Below are 18001 nucleotides of genomic sequence, written 5' to 3'. Positions count from 1 at the left end.
TGAGATGGTCAGATGAAGTTAATCAACACCTCATGTTCTGTTATTACCAAGCAATAAACCTAGGAACCAACACAACTGGATACAGATCACAAGTATACACAACATTTATTACCAGATACCCAGAATTAAAATTTTTAACAGAACAACGACTAGCTGATCAGATCCGTGTAATAATAAAAAATAACAGGATACCCCAGTCAGAATTAGAAAACATCAAACAACAAGTACAACAAATACTGGAACAAAATAACGTGCAATCAGAAGAAGAAGAAAATACAGTAATGGACTCAAACATCCCAGAGCAAACAAACAAAGAACAACAGGCATCAAATAAACAATCAGAGGAAAACGAAATCTTAAGATAGCCACCAGAACAAGCACAAATAGAACACGAAGTGACACACGTTAGATATAAAAGAAAAATTTCAGCTAACATATATAGAATACAAAGACACAAATACAGACATTAGACCATTCTTGCAAAGACCGCCAAATAACCCACAAGTCGAAACAACAATAAAAACTATCAACACAATCATACACAACAAAATAAATGAAAACACAACTATGGAAGAGTTACAACTACTGGTTTATATAGGAGCACTCACTACACTAAATATACACACTAGGCAGAGATCAGAACCAACCAACACACAGAAGAAACCCACAAAACCAGCATGGCAACACAGGCTACAGATCAGAATAGAAAAACTGAGAAAGGACATCGGACAGCTAACACAATTTATAAGAAATGAAATGTCAGAAAAAAAACGAAAAAGGTTAGGTAAAATCTCACAAGAAGAAGCGATAGAGCAATTAGATGAAAAGAAACAGAAATTACAAGCATTGACCAAACAACTTAGAAGATACAAAAAAAGTGAAAATAGAAGGAAACAAAACCAAACATTCAACACAAACCAAAAGAAATTTTACCAGACAATAGACAATCCACCAAACATAACAAACATGGAACACTTCTGGAGCAACATATGGTCAAACCCGGTACAACATAACAGGCATGCACGGTGGATACAAGCAGAAACAGACACATACAAGACGATACCACAAATGCCTGAAGTGATAATTTTGAAACATGAAGTCACCCAAGCAATTAATTCTACTCACAATTGGAAAGCCCCTGGAAAAGATAAAATAGCAAATTTCTGGCTAAAGAAGTTCACCTCAACACATTCACATCTAACTAAATTATTTAACAATATAATAGAGGGAAACATTCCACGTGGGATATATAAATTATTTAACAGTTACACTGCAGACCCATACACATTCCCTGATACACTTACACATGGAATAACTTATCTGAAACCTAAAGATCAAGCAGACACAGCAAACCCAGCAAAATATCGCCCCATAACATGCCTACCAACAATATACAAAATATTAACTTCAGTCATTACACAGAAATTAATGACACATACAACACAGAACAAAATTATAAATGAAGAACAAAAAGGCTGCTGCAAAGGAACACGAGGATGTAAAGAGCAACTGATAATAGATGTAGAGGTGACATATCAAGCTAAAACTAAACAAAGGTCACTACACTATGCATACATTGATTACCAAAAAGCTTTTGATAGTGTACCCCACTCATGGTTACTACAAATATTGGAAATATACAAAGTAGATCCTAAATTGATACAGTTCCTAAACATAGTAATGAAAAATTGGAAAACCACGCTTAATATCCAAACAAATTCAAATAATATCACATCACAGCCAATACAGATTAAGCGTGGAATTTACCAAGGAGACTCATTAAGTCCTTTCTGGTTCTGCCTTGCCCTGAACCCACTATCCAACATGCTAAATAATACAAATTATGGATACAATATTACTGGAACATACCCACACAAAATCACACATTTGCTATACATGGATGATCTAAAACTACTGGCAGCAACAAATCAACAACTCAACCAATTACTAAAGATAACAGAAGAATTCAGCAATGATATAAATATGGCTTTTGGAACAGACAAATGTAAGAAAAATAGCATAGTCAAGGGAAAACACACTAAACAAGAAGATTACATACTGGATAACCACAGCGACTGCACAGAAGTGATGGAAAAAACAGATGCCTATAAATATCTAGGATACAGACAAAAAATAGGAATAGATAATACAAATATTAAAGAAGAACTAAAAGAAAAATATAGACAAAGACTAACAAAAATACTGAAAACAGAATTGACAGCAAGAAACAAGACAAAAGCTATAAATACTTATGCTATACCAATATTGACCTACTCATTTGGAGTAGTGAAATGGAGTAACACAGACCTAGAAGTGCTCAATACACTTACACGATCACAATGCCACAAATATAGAATACATCACATACATTCAGCAACTGAAAGATTCACATTAAGCAGAAATGAAGGAGGAAGGGGATTTATCGACATAAAAAAACCTACATTATGGACAGGTAGACAATTTAAGAAAATTCTTTATAGAACGAGCAGAAACTAGCAAAATACACAAAGCAATCACTCATATAAATACATCGGCTACACCATTGCAATTTCATAACCACTTCTACAACCCTTTAGATCACATAACATCAACAGACACGAAGGAAATAAATTGGAAAAAGAAAACACTACATGGCAAGCACCCGTATCATTTAACACAGCCACACATCGATCAAGACGCATCCAACACATGGCTAAGAAAAGGCAATATATACAGTGAGACGGAAGGATTCATGATTGCAATACAGGATCAAATAATAAACACCAGATATTACAGCAAGCATATTATTAAAGATCCCAATACCACAACAGATAAATGCAGACTTTGCAAACAACAAATAGAAACAGTAGATCACATCACAAGCGGATGTACAATACTAGCAAATACAGAATACCCCAGAAGACATGACAATGTAGCAAAAATAATACATCAACAGCTTGCCTTACAACATAAACTTATAAAACAACACGTTCCCACATACAAGTATGCACCACAAAGTGTACTGGAGAATGATGAATTCAAATTATACTGGAACAGAACCATTATAACAGATAAAACAACACCACATAACAAACCTGACATCATACTCACCAATAAAAAGAGGAAATTAACACAACTAATCGAAATATCCATACCCAATACAACAAATATACAGAAGAAAACAGGAGAAAAAATTGAAAAATACATCCAACTGGCTGAGGAAGTCAAGGATATGTGGCATCAGGATAAAGTTGACATTATACCAATTATACTATCAACTACAGGAGTCATACCACACAATATCCACCAGTACATCAATGCAATACAGCTACATCCAAACTTATATATACAACTACAGAAATCAGTAATTATTGATACATGTTCAATTACCCGAAAGTTCCTAAATGCAATATAACACATACCATACAGTTAAAAGGAAGTGACGCTTGATCAAGGTCCGCGTCACTTTCCATTTTTAACCAGACTTAACGTCTGAGAAAGTAAAGAATAACAATAATAATAATAATGTTCTTCCACATTATCATGTCTCAAGACAGTTAATTCCTGTGACTATTCATATTTTCAAAACATAATATAGAAATCCGCAAAAAAGTTACAAATTTCACAGTTTATTTTTCCAAAAAAATAAAAATGAAAAGCTCAGAACTGTGAAGGTATTAATAATGTCTCATAGTATTGGGAATAAAGTATTGATTGAAAATAAACTCAGACCTCTACAACTTTCGGTTTCTTTATTACAATTTTTCAAATTTCCTTTTGTTACTACATGTTCACGAATACTCTCATTTAGAGAGATGTGTTGCATTTTAGCAAATCATCAGAAAATCAAAATATTGTCAGCTTTGAGAGGTATCATGTACAACTTCAACATATATTTTTTCAGTAAACTTTGAAATAGTGATGTGACACATTCACTCTTGATCTGTATGATTTGAGACGAAATCATCTAGATCATCATCTGAAGTAACCAAAGTGATCAGAATTTTGAATCAATAGTTCCTCAATGGCTTGAAGATGAAGATCTTTTTGAGTGGTAAGATGGCAGCGATTCAGATACTGACAGCCTCTAGGATATTGAATCTGTGTCTTCTAGCATTTCAAGTGATTACAAACAACAGAAGTACTGATTTCCGTATTTTTCATGATGGAGCTCATCAGAATAAAACACCGCCACCACACTGCAGTATTTGAGTCCACAATACTATGAAAATTCAACTTGAACCAGTAACTGGTAATGTACCTGTCACTAAGAATGTAGGGACTATTTTATCTCACAAACAATGCTAGAAGAGATCATTCACTATACTAATTTAGAATGTAGACACATTCCATGTATCAAGGAAAAAATTGGCAGGATATTGCACCTGAGGAAATGAATGCATTTTTTTGGACTCTGCTCAGAGAACACAAATCACTGTTGCTTCTACTACAGTAAGGACACTATCAAAGTCATTGGGAATAACCTCAACAAACATTAAATCATAATTTCTTCCCCAAGGATTCCATTATTTGAAGAAATATTGGAGCAAAAGATTACAGCAATGCAAACTTAGAGATAAACAACAAGGTAATTCTACCAGAAATGACAACGTTTAAGACCAGAGAAGTTTTATCCTTATCAAATTGTTCTGAAGACAATTTGATAACCGTAGTTTATGTGCAAAATAGATTTTAATAATCATCTGCAAGTTATTTACAAAATTATGTCAGCATTCTTCCTCCAAAGAGTTCATGCACACTGTGCTGGCTGTAGTTGCAAACAAATATTCAGTTTAAAAACACTATTAAAATACAAAATGCTCAGGTATAACCCAATCATATGCTCCTTTGTGGAATTGAAGAAGGTGTACGAGTCCATCGCTCCCTTTTTATCGGCCTCAAAGAACCCTAAAACAAACACACACACACACACACACACACACACACACACACACACACACAACCTCCGATTCAGCAGAGTGACATTTTGACCCCTTTCATCTTTAACCTGGTTTTGGACAAAGTCATCCAGGAGTGGGAGAAAGAACTTAAAAACCGAAACTACTGCAAACCAAACAACTAGCAAGAGAAAAATAAGATCCAAATTTCCTGCCTAACTTTCACAGGTGATCTGGCAATATTAGCAGACAATGAGACAACAGCAACTAAACAGGTACAGGCTCTGAAAGTATGTACTAAAAGAGCTGGCTTTCAAATATACTTACAAAAAAAACATGTAAATCTGCTAAAAACTGATCAAAAAATATGGACAAATCAGAAGAGTTCCATACCTCCAGTATGTAGGTGAAATCGTTGAACCTATAGGGGCAGGGAAAATGACAGAAAAAATTCAGTGCCAAAACTTTAGGAGAGCATAGTGTAAAAATCTGCAATACAAAAATCATGCACTATAAGAAAGTTGCACCTGAAGTTTCATATGCTAGCAAATCACTTACACTTCACAGAAAAGATAACCTAAAGAGATCCTAAAAGAAGAATGCAAATTCCTGTGATACTGATGCTATTCTTCAGCAACTGAGAGAAGAAAACGAATTACTGTGTGAAGAAATTAGATGACTCAAAGAATGCTGTGAGCAGAGCGACCAGAAATTACGTAAAAGATTGGTTAATAGTGAATCATTAGAAATAGATTATAGGCCTAATATCGACGCCAACTTGCCGCCGCTTAGAAACAGGCCTGATACTAGTCATGTAGAACAGTGGAATATTGTGCCTTTAAAAAACAGCACAAAATTTGTTAATAACCAGAAAAACCCGAAACGTGATCTAACCCTTTCAAATAAGTATGGTATTTTGGAAGCTATCGATGGGGCAGAGAGCATAACCCCAGTCTGCAACCAAACCAATTCAAGGTCTAACCTACAACTGAAGCCAACAACAAAGACTACTAAACAAGTCCCCAGAAAGTTTGTACCTAGGCCTAGAAGATCCGTAAACATTCAAATTCATGCTGATAGCCAAGGTAGGAATGTGTATGCTGGAATAAGGGAGAAAGCAACCTCAATGTTGCTGCGGGAAGTGTCAAGTCAAACCTCGACGTTACTGTACTGCTGGCGGGAACAAACGATGTGGTGAGAAATGAAAGGCAAATCTTATCTCTTCACTGGAGACAGGCTGCAAGATCTTCGGAGTGCCAAACTTATCTGTGTTTTTTCTGTTCCAACACGGTATGATCTACCTATATGGTCAGCCATCAATCAAGAGGTGAAGAAGCCTAACCAGGAAATGTTTAAGATGTGTAAACGCTTTAAGAATGTCACTTTCTTTGACCTCAACAACATTGGTAGGAGGTTTCATACATCTCATGGTTTTCACCTAAATAGGTTAGGTAAAAGATTTGTCTCAGATGTTACTGTCGACATAGTAGAAAAATTATGTCTGAATCAAGCTAAGTACCATAATGCAATAGCCTTAGAATACAATGTTAACAACCCTGTACACTCTGATAGTACTTTTTTAGTCTAACCAAGCGCATTGATTTAGCAGTGAATAGTAATATCAGTGCCGATTCTAATTCCTCACAAAATAACCACAGTCTCAGGCTGAGTAGTAAATCCCTAATATTGAATGAATTTGCCTTAGAAAATCAGTTTGATGTGATGTGTTAATGAGCATTGGTGTAAATATGATGATATTTGCTTTATTCAATTTGATGACTTTAAACTGATTAGTAACTTCTGCAGGCAGGGATAAGTGTATACACGGTGGTACTGCAGTCTACGTTAAAAACTCTTTGCTGGGTTATAGTAGCAAGCTAGATGTGAGTTCTCTGTGTAAGGAATTTGATTTTGAGGTATCAGGAATATGCATAAATGACACAAAGTTAGTACTTTCATCTCTGTACAGATCCCCAGATGGTGATCCCTCTTTGTTTGTTGAAAAATTGGAGGAATTATTAGAGTTTTTTAATGGTAACAAGAGGAAAAACTATGAGATACTAATTGGGGGGGTGGGGGCTAAATGCTGACTTTGATGTCACGGAAGATAAACCCAGTGTACAAGAATTTAAAAATTTACTTAGGCAATTTAACTTTGTCTACCACAATACCAAACCAACCAGAGGCTTGGCCTGTCTTGATAACATCCTAACAAACTACTTAAGATCAACTTTTTCATGTGGTGTAGTCAACTTTCCCTTTTCTGATCATGGTGGTGTATTTCTCACTTTTGAAAATTCTTTTGTAACCCACAATACATCTCATAAGTCCAAATTAGTTGTAACAAGACCTATAGATGACACAAAATTGTTTAATTTTAGATCCCAGCTTAGTTTCTTCAATTGGTTTGGTATGTTTGCTAAAATGAAACATTTGTCAGCTGATTGTGTTTTTGAGAAATTGTTTTCAATATTCAATACTTTGTTTGAAATGACTATTCCGCAAAGAAAATGTAAAATTTAATTGACCGCCAGTGAATCTAAAATCAAAAAGAGAAATAAAGAGTGGCTTACTCCCGAATTAGCCAATTTAAAGAATAAAGTTATGTTGTTTTTCGATCTAAATAAAAAGATTAATATTCAGCAATCCAAATTTTTCTTTGCAGAAGCTAAGAAAAAATATAGGGCAGCTATTATTGAGCAAAAAAACAACAAAACACTATAAGTATCGAGGCATCAAAAAATAAATGTAAAAAATCTTGGAATATAATAAACTCAGTCGCCAAAAATAACAAACTAAAGGAGGTAGCTGTCTCAGCAAATGATTTTAACAATTTCTGTATACAGTCAGTCAGGGATATTCAGAAAAATATCATTAAACCCACGGAAACTGCTGCTCAAATGATGGAAAATTGTAATTTGGGGTTTAGGCATGACAGACATAATTTTGTGTCCTCTGAAGAGACACAGCAGGAGGTTTTAAATATTTGTAATGTAAATTAGTCTAAGTCTTCAAGCAGTGCTGATATATACGGCATATCCTATAAGATATTGAAAAATGTTATTGAATGCATTGTTGGCCCTCTAAGTTATGTTATAAATTAGTGTCTGACACAGGCAATTTTCCCCAATGTACTGAAGTTATGTAGAGTTGTTCCTGTGTATAAGAATGGAGATGGGAAATGTTCATCTAGTTACCGCCCCATATCCCTCACTCCTGTTTTTTCTAAAGCATTAGAAACTTATGTATAACCAAATGTGTAACTTTCTAGATAATAATTCTATTATTTCCAATGAGCAATTTGGTTTTAGGAAAAATAGATCGACCACTCATGCTATTGATTCGCGCGTTAAAAAGGTTCTCCAGGTATTTGAAGATAAGGAGTTTGCTCTGGTCATCTTTTGTGATCTGAGTAAAGCATTTGATTGTGTGAACCACAAGTTACTTCTGCATAAATTAGAGATTTTAGGTTTTCAACACAGTGGCTTGGGTATTCTTAGGTTTTTTGGAGCACCGTAAACAGACTGTTTGGATTAATGAAGATAGATCCAATGTAGACGATGTCCTGTGTGGTATGCCTCAGGGCTCAGTGCTTGGCCCATTGCTTTTTCTGATTATGATTAATGATTTACCATCTAATGTAAGTTCCCATTCAATCTTATATGCTGATGATACAACCTTTATCAACAATGACTCTGACATTGAATTGTTAAAAAATATAACAGAAAATACCATCAGTGAAGCATCAAAATGGTTCAGAGCAAACAGTTTTTTATTAAAAGAAAATAAAACACAGTTCATGTTTTTCAGCTTAAGAGATACCTTATTTCTGAATGTTTCAAATAATATTAAATTTCTTGGTATATATTTAGATAGTAAACTTAATTGGAATTACCATATTAACTATATATCTGCTAGGCTTTCTAGAGTAATCTATTTGATGAGAAGGTCAAAAGGTTGTGTATCAGATCAGTATGTTAGATCAGCATATTTTGCCTTCTTTCAAAGTATTATTTCTTATGGTTTACTATTATGGGGAAACTGTAGCCATGTACCTGATATTCTTCTACTGCAAAAAAAAAAAATTATCACTGATTCTGGTAGACTAGATTCCTGCAAGCCACTGTTTGTGAAACTTAAAGTTATGACTGTTGTTAATATATATATATATATATATATATATATATATATATATATATATATATATATATATATATATATATATATAAAAAAACAAAGATGTGCGTGTGTGCGAGTGTATACCTGTCCTTTTTTCCCCCTAAGGTAAGTCTTTCCGCTCCCGGGATTGGAATGACTCCTTACCCTCTCCTTTAAAACCCACTTCCTTTCGTCTTCCCCTCTCCTTACCTCTTTCCTGATGAGGCAACAGTTTGTTGCGAAAGCTTGAATTTTGTGTGTGTGTTTGTGTTTGTTTGTGTGTCTATCGACCTGCCAGCGCTTTTGTTCGGTAAGTCACCTCATCTTTGTTTTTATATATAATTTTTCCCACGTGGAATGTTTCCTTCCATTATATATATATATATATATATATATATATATATATATATATATATATATATATATATATATATACACACACACACACACACACACACACACACACACACACACACACACACACACACACTGTTGTTCTACATACCATGAACAATTTACCAAACCAGAAATTAAGACAAAATATACATTCGTATAATACGAGAAACAGGAAACGCATTGATGTACCTTTTCAACATTTAACAAGTCTTTAAAAAGCTATCATGTAATAGGTTCCAAATGTTGCAATAAAGTTTCTCTTTGTAAATTCGATTGTCCTATTGAAAAGATCAAGCCAAAACTGTATGAGTGGCTAGTTGAGCATCCTTTTTATTCCCTTGATGAATTTCTTGATTGCAATCAAAAACAAATAATATTATAAACTTTAGCTGCTCCTGATATACTATATTAATTATTTCATTAGCAGTTCTAGTTACCTATTTGTTAGTAGCTAGTAATAAGCATTATTCTATTTTTCTCTGCACAGTTGCAAAGGGCAGTTACTATAATCTGATGTAATATTTCTTTGTATATAATATGTTTTCCTGTCTTGGTATTCTGACCTTTTCCTGTATTTTGTACTGGTACATTCTGATTGATTTGGTTGTACTACCTCACTTTATATATTTTATCTCCTGTCTATTGACTATTTATAAAACTATTGTAATATTGTACTTATAACTCCTGCATATAACTTTGTTTATACTTTGTAATTTGATGTTGTCTATTGCTTCTGTAAGCTTAATGACAATAAAATCTTACCACCACTACTACTACTACTACTACTATTACACACACACACACACACACACACACACACACACACACACCTGGTTTTGGACAAAGTCATCCAGGAGTGGGAGAAAGAACTTAAAAACTGAAACTACTGCAAACCAAACAACCAGCAAGACATAAAAACAAGATCCAAATTTCCTGCCTAACTTTCACAGATGATCTGGCAATACTAGCAGACAATGAGACAACAGCAACTAAACAGGTACAGGCTCTGAATGTATGTACTAAAAGAGCTGGCTTTCAAATATACTTACAAAAAAAACATGTAAATCTGCTAAAAACTGATCAAAAAATATGGACAAATCAGAAGAGTTCCATACCTCCAGTATGTAGGTGAAATCCTTGAACCTATAGGGGCAGGGAAAATGACAGAGAAAATTCAATGCCAAAACTTTAGGAGCGCATAGGGTAAAAATCTGCAACCCAAAAATCATGCACCATAAGAAAGTTGCACCTGAAGTCTCATATGCTAGCAAATCACTTACACTTCACAGAAAAGAAGAATGCAAATTTCTGTGATACTTGGCCCCAAATGAACAGAAGGTGGGTACACACTACAACCCAAAAAGAAACTATCAAATCTCATTGTAAACATCAGAAAAAGAAGATTAATATTTTAGGGGCATATCCACAGATTCCCAACAAGAAGGCTCAGTCACAAAATTGCTGCATAAAGAGAAAAACTCCAAACTGTACCATGGATCCAGCAGGTCAATAAGAATTTAGAAAAGTCCATCAAACATTTTCAAAAGAAGCCTATACAGACAAAAAAAAACAGCAAATAGGAAGTAAGACTTGGAAAAGAGAGAGAGGTGGGGGGGGGGGGGAGAGGGGGGGGAGGGGGAGAGCTGCTTGGAAACTCCAAAAACAGACGCCTAATAGCTTTGTGTGATCCAATAGATTCCAGACACACACAATAATAATAATAATAATAATAATAATAACAACAACAACAATAATAATAATAATAATAATAATAATAATAAATCAGGAGTTGATTCTCTTAACCATAAGGCACATGCAGATGCAATAGACAGTCAAGAAGATAACCTTCTCACTGATGAACAAATGTAATGGATGGAGTGCCCACATTTTCAAAGGAACTTCTCAACTATGAGGAAAACAGATCTGATTAAAGGAGAATTTTCCTCAAGGAATTAGGACAAGAAATAATACGTCCTCATATGGTGAAGAGTCAACAAACCACAGCTCGAAAAGAATGTTCTACAAGTCATGACAAGTTGTGGAGTTACTCATCAACAGCTGAAGATAACCAAACTGGAAGACCACCAGAAGAAGATGGGAAGATATTTTGTGTGGCCATATACTTGTAGACTAGACAGAAAAATGATAAAACACGCAAAAAATCTAAATATCTGTAAAAAATATAGTGTAATCATCAGTAAAGTGGATATTCATAAAAGGACAAGTTGCTATACACCAATAGAGGAATGTTGAGTCACAGAATGGCACAATGAAAAGAGTGCTTTCAGTCAAACGTTTGTGTTCTCTCTCTCTCTCTTTGGCCCCCCACTCTCTCATATGCGTGCGCGCATACACACACAGCCACTGTCTCTGGCTGCTGAGGCCAGCAGACTGTGGACCATAACTGTGCCTTATGCGAGATACAATCTGGCATGGGTGATGGAGGTAAGGGGGAGGCTGGGATGGGGAGGAAGGTAATAGCATTGTAGAGACAGCGGAAGGTGTAGTGCTGCTTGCTGGAGCTTGCAGGGACATGGTGGGAACAGGGGAGGGCTGCTAAGTGTTCGTCAGAATGTTTGAGGGCAGGGGGAAGGGCAGAAAACCAGAGAAGAGGAAAACAACTAGTGGGTGCACTGGTGGAATAGAAGGCTATGTAGAGCTGGACTGGGAGCTGGGAAGGGGATAGGTAGGTGAAGGACAGGAGCTAGTGAAGCTTGAGCCTAGGGGGCCTTCAGGAACATAGGGTATGTTTCTGGGAGAGATCCCATCTGAGCAATTCAGATAAGTTGGTGTTGGTAGGCAGTATCCAGATGGTGCAGGCTGTGGAGCAGTCACTGAGCTGAAGCACATTGTGTTGGGCAGCATGTTCAGCAACTAGGTGGTCCAGCTGTGTCTGGGCCACAGATTGTCAGTGGTCATTTATGTGGACAGACAGTTTGCTAGTTGTTAGGCCCATGTAGAGAGCAGCACAGAGGTTGCAAATCTGATTGTAGAGCACGTGACTGCTTTCGCAGGCAGCCCTGCCTCTGATCGCATAGGAGATCCCTGCGACTGTACTGGAGCAGATCGTGGTGGGAGGATTTGTGGGACAGGTCTTGGATCTAAGTCTATTGCAGGCAAGGGGTTGGGAGCAGAGTAGCGATGTACAAGGATATTGTACAGGTCAGTGGGCAGCAGAATATACAGTGTGAGGGGTGGGAAAGATAGTAGGTGGGAAATTCCTCATTTCAGGACACAATGAGAGGTGATTGAAACCATGGCAGAGAATGTGAGTCATTTGATCCTGTCTGGGATGGCACTGAGTCATGATGTGGCTGGATAGTGAATATGTAGGAGTTGATAGGTGACTGGAGAAAGAAGGCACAGGAGATTTGTCTCAAGGTCGGGAGGGTAATTTCAGTCTGTGACGTCTTTACAGACTATAAATATTTAGAGGGCGCTACAGAGCCACAAAGCTTAAAATACTGTTACTTCTTTCCAAAAATTTGTTGTAAGTTGTTCATAATCTAACACAATCTCATAATTAACTGGCTGAATAAATTTTCATTTACCTGACTGTCAAGCAACAAAAAATGCACTACTGAACACAGATATTAGCTTTTGCTTTGCATATTATGGAACACAATTTGTTGAATAGCAAACTGAGAGAAACCCATCATCAGCTTTTGACCTGTTAAGGAAGCCCAATTTTTTACCATTGGTGGATTAAACAGATGTTCCAATGGTGCATTGCTGTTGTATTGCAGCTAGCACAAATATTGAATCCTTGAATCTAAAGAATTTCACTTGAAGCAACAAGTTTACTATTAGCCACATTAATTACAATTTAGATATCTTTTGATTTCACAGAAATGCTGAATGTCTTAAATAGGTCTCTACAAAAATTATGGTTTCTCCTTTGCACCATGTTCTTTTTGCTTGCTTTTACTAAATGTGTGTTCAACACTTGAACTGTATGGTTCCAGATGATAACTCCACACAACAACATGGAGTGAAAGTATATAAATTCAGCTAGTACCCTGGTCTTAAAGTCACATCATAAGAGTTTCAAAAAGTGTAAAAAATTCTTATGGAACTTATATACACATTAATCTATATGTTGGCATTTCAGTGTGTTATCGAGCTGGGCCCCAAGGAATTTTACACAAAAGTTTCACTTAAGTGTATGAACATTAATGTCTGTCTCTTGGTGGTAAGCAAGTCTAGTGTTAATTGTACATAACTGCATGTTACATCTTTGTGACATGCAGACTGATTGCTTCCAGCCAGTTTTAGCCCTGTTCATCAATAATTTGGGGTGCGTATTTTATGGTTGAATTTGAACCTTCGTTTAGTATCTTCTTGTCATCACAAACAATAGAATCTGAATGTTCCTTTAAAGACTTAAGAGAATTGTTTTTTCCCATTTCAAAAACAGACACAGACCCAATGCCAAATCTTGTACAACTCTACACTTTAAATCTCCCATTCCATGCTCAATTTATTCCCAGGGTGCAGTTTGTCAGTGTGATCATCATCTTCACGTTATGATGGAAAAACAGTAGTAAAAAGCCAAGTGCTGCAAATGGTATCTAAGACAGTAGAAGCTGCATATTTATCAGTCACCAAAACTGAAGTATTTATGCCATCATCCCAAAATAAGACCTCTACATTTTAGATGAATAATTACCAGACTAAAATAAAACCAGGTAAAAAATGTGGTATGTGGATTAAGTAGTATAAAATATTCAGAACCATCAGGCAAGCATTATACAGCATGTGGTAGAGGAAAATGAAAGAACTTGAAACGTGTCACATAAACATGTGCTTGCCTTTCAAGCTTACTACTGCAGTTATAACTATTGCAAATGCCTTTTGTGTGTCTGTTAGCCCAATTTATATTTCTGTAACCAATTTAACAAGAATACTTTGTTTCCGTAAAAAGTTACGTATAGGAAACCCTTGCATTTTTCAGCATGGTGCAGACATAAACATTACGTTTCACTAGTGGCCAATTTATTACTTATCACAATCTTTATTTGGATTTAACATTCATTGGCCTCCTCAACTCACAACAAAATTGCTAACTTTCAACCTAACCTAGACCTCTGGCTGTGCTACAGAGTAATCTGTCACCACAACCCAGATTTTGGTGGTGGTGGTGGTGGTGGTGGTGGTGGTGGTGGTGGTGGTGTGTGTGTGTGGGGGGGGGGGGGGGTGTCCTGTACCACACTTAACCCAGTTTTCTCCATGCCGTTTGTATTATACACCTGAACTAAAAAGTTAGCCGGATCACATAGTAAGGTACTTCACTTATTAAAAGTCTGCATTTTCTTCGTGTGTTATGACCAAAAAGCTGGCGATAAGAAAACTACATATCTACACAGTAATTCTACATTTTGTCTTTGTCCAAGAAAATAAAATGCAATGTTACCTCACTGGACGATGAAATGATGTTTGTATCCTTTGGGAAAATTAATATTATGATGAAACATGTTAAATCTCATGGATTTGACTATTTTATTAATATTAGCAAGATCATGTGTGGGAAATCAGACAACTATAATGGAAATAGGCAAAGAATATACGAATTGATAAAGTGGCTATTCTACGTGTATTTAAGATTAAATGTCTTCTAGGGTAGCACAGGATTTTCTCAACAGAAATCGAGGAAGAATAGTAGCAGAAAAAGTTTGCTGTAATTATTCAACAGCTTTACACTCAATTAGGCCTATTAATGTTATTGCTGAGTTATTTTCAACATCGCTACAAGTCACCGTAGATATTCACAATACGTGATCTGCCACATGAGCTATTATTACGCATTACTGTCATGTATGTCTCATGTCGTAATGTGCAACAGCTAGCACATGCTAAAACGCGTAACTGACAACGACCTAGGCTTGATAGGCTGACTTACGTATCAAACACTTGTTAATCATTTTCAATACTACCTAGGAATTTATAAAGTTACACATATGCTGGGAAAAAAAAATCAGTGAAGGTGCTAACCATTGACTTACTTTCCAATTATAGGAACAAGAACTTTCAGAATCCTGAGTTATCACAGCCACTTTAGACCATGCGCTCTGATACCAAACCCTATTTGCCATAGTTCATCATCAATCGCATAACAAGTTTTATGACAGATTACGTTAGGACAGAAACTCAAACAAGTAACTTTATTCTCATTTATATAGTTTTACGAATTGTAGTGGACTTGATTCATACAACGTATTTTCTCGCAAATCGCATCCTCTTTCTTGCACTTGCAGTATCGACTTGGAGTTGAAGTGTATAAGCCAAAGTTCTTACCTCCAAGTTGTTCGTCGCTGTTCTGCGCAGATAGGTGTATCGACAATCATTTATTTCGAGATCGTTACATGGCCAAGTTTTCTGCTAGTTGCAAGAGGGCGTAGTATGGTTCAACATGAAATAGTGTGAGAGATACTTTTCTTAAAGGACCATAGGTTCTTTGTCAGTTGCATTGAAAATATGGTCCAAATAATATATCTGACATTTCATATTTACAAACAAATAGACTTTCACATACAAATTTTGTTCCAGAATTAAATTAGTATGGTCCCCAACTCCCAGTTCTGAGTCGAGGGATTTACCTTGGTTGTAAGTCAAACGCTGTCCCACTACCAGCTCGCATGTAATTGGTTGAAAAGTCCCAAACTCTTTTTTCTACTTGAACAGCCTGCTCTACCTAGAGGGCGAAAAATATTCAAATGAAATTTTATTAATGGCAGGGGACTCGTAACATAGACATACATGGTGATTCAGCTGCCCCTGCATATATGTTTTATGCAATCCGCAATGCCTTCAAAAACCACGTTCGAGATTTTCATATCCTCTTGCTCGCTAAGTGCCAACTATTGGTCCTACAGAAAAAATGAACATGACCTTTCTGTAGGAAATGTAAGGTACTTACATTTTGTAGCAGGATACGTTCTCGCTGGAGGCCTTGGTTTTCTAGTTATTCAAGGAAAACGCGTTTTGAAGGTCACTTTTGTACGTTTTTCTTGAATAACACGGAAACTACAATCTCTAGAGAAAGCTAATAGTTTGCGTTTAGCAAGCGAGAGTGTATGGAAATCTTGCAAATGATATATGAAGGCGTTGTGGGTTGCACAAAAGCCATAGATAGGGGCAGCTGAATCACCCAGTATAAAATTTTCTTAAATTAGGCCCACACTTTTTACATGAAACATACCTATTAACTAAACTGAAAAGTATTAGTTCTTGACAGATGCCATCTAATTTAAAGTTTGTAAAATATTTCCTATTGCTGACTTTCGATCTTTAATTTAAAGATCAACTTCAGTTTGGAATATATTGTCTCTCATAATAATACTGATTTCTTTAAATTATGTAAGAAGCTTTCTCTGTTGTTGGAGCCAATCACACATAGTTCAAACATATTCTGAACCATTAATAAGATGATATTTGATTAACTAGATACATTTATGCATCATTTGCTCAAGGTACAGAAAAGCGCTACACAAATCTTGATAACTAGCAGCAGTAGAGCTCATTGTGTTGAGTTACTTAAAATGCTACAAATTCTGTCTACCCCTTGTCAGTATATTTTTCGGAATGTAATGTACACTAGGAAAAATAATAATCTGTTTGACAAACAGTTCAATACATGAATATGGGGCCTTGTTAAATATTAGCGATTTCAGCTGTTTCTCAATGCCACTGACACTAATGCCATACAGTGCTCATCTTAACACTGGTGTGAATCGAACTGGGGCAGTAATCCTTGATCTTCCTTTATAAAAGATCATTTGAAAACAGACTTGAGCATTTATACTTTTGCTCTGACGTCCTCAGTTTCGGTTAATGTACCTTCTATAAGTTCTAGAGCTGGACACTAACTTCATTACAGCTATCAGCCTCTTTGTGAGAGGTCTGTCGAAGGCTACACATATTGACTTTTTGACAACCAAACACGTTTCATTTATCATATGTATAAGTAGAGCCCTATGTTTAATTTTACACTTCATTTGCCACAGTCTCTTCAGTAACCTCTTGCAGTAATCTCTCTGTGTAACATGAAGAGTTCATCCCATCATGAACCATCTTACTATACACACCGAATGTTTCAGAAATACGTTCAGAAATTTTGTGGGATGACAGGTTGGATATAGGTAACCGTTATAAGTATACAAACATGGAATCTCTGACTCAATAGTCTGTGTGCTAGAAAACGCCAAAGCACAGTCACTATGCCTGGAAGAAACATCGCTGTAGCTTTTATTACTCCATTAAATACTCAAAGTGTGCGCCGCTGACTTACTGGCATACATCAAGCCATTGAATCAGGGAATGGTGGATACTGGATGATGTTTCATTGGCTTGATGCCTGATGTCTCTTGCAGCAACAGCAGTTCGAATTACGAGTTCTTCCACAGATTTTATACGAATTTGATATACAAGAGCCTTCAAGTGGCTCCACAGATAAAAAACAAGTCATGTGCTATCTGAGGATCTTGCAGACGAGTGAACAGTTCCATTATGTCTAATCTTGCGTCCACAGTATTGTCTGTCCAAGAATCTTCTCACTCGACTTGTGAAATGTG

At 36.1% G+C, this 18001-nt stretch overlaps 1 protein-coding gene across 3 annotated transcripts in view; it reads right to left on the bottom strand.

The window, feature by feature from the left end:
* Positions 1–15827, bottom strand: part of LOC124798357 (dTTP/UTP pyrophosphatase) — a 102386-nt gene extending 86559 nt beyond the window's left edge. The window contains exon 1 of one of the 3 annotated variants that reach the window (XM_047261721.1): positions 15726–15827. The gene's annotated coding sequence lies outside the window, so the exon portion shown is untranslated. Of the gene's footprint in view, positions 1–15422; positions 15672–15725 lie in introns of those variants that run through there. The other 2 variants (XM_047261720.1, XM_047261719.1) reach the window with 2 other exon arrangements.
* Between the last annotated feature and the right edge of the window lie 2174 nt (positions 15828–18001).

This window comes from Schistocerca piceifrons, chromosome 5 (genome assembly GCF_021461385.2).
Source record: "Schistocerca piceifrons isolate TAMUIC-IGC-003096 chromosome 5, iqSchPice1.1, whole genome shotgun sequence".
Taxonomy (NCBI): domain Eukaryota; kingdom Metazoa; phylum Arthropoda; class Insecta; order Orthoptera; family Acrididae; genus Schistocerca; species Schistocerca piceifrons.
This window is presented reverse-complemented; position numbering and strand designations above follow the sequence as displayed.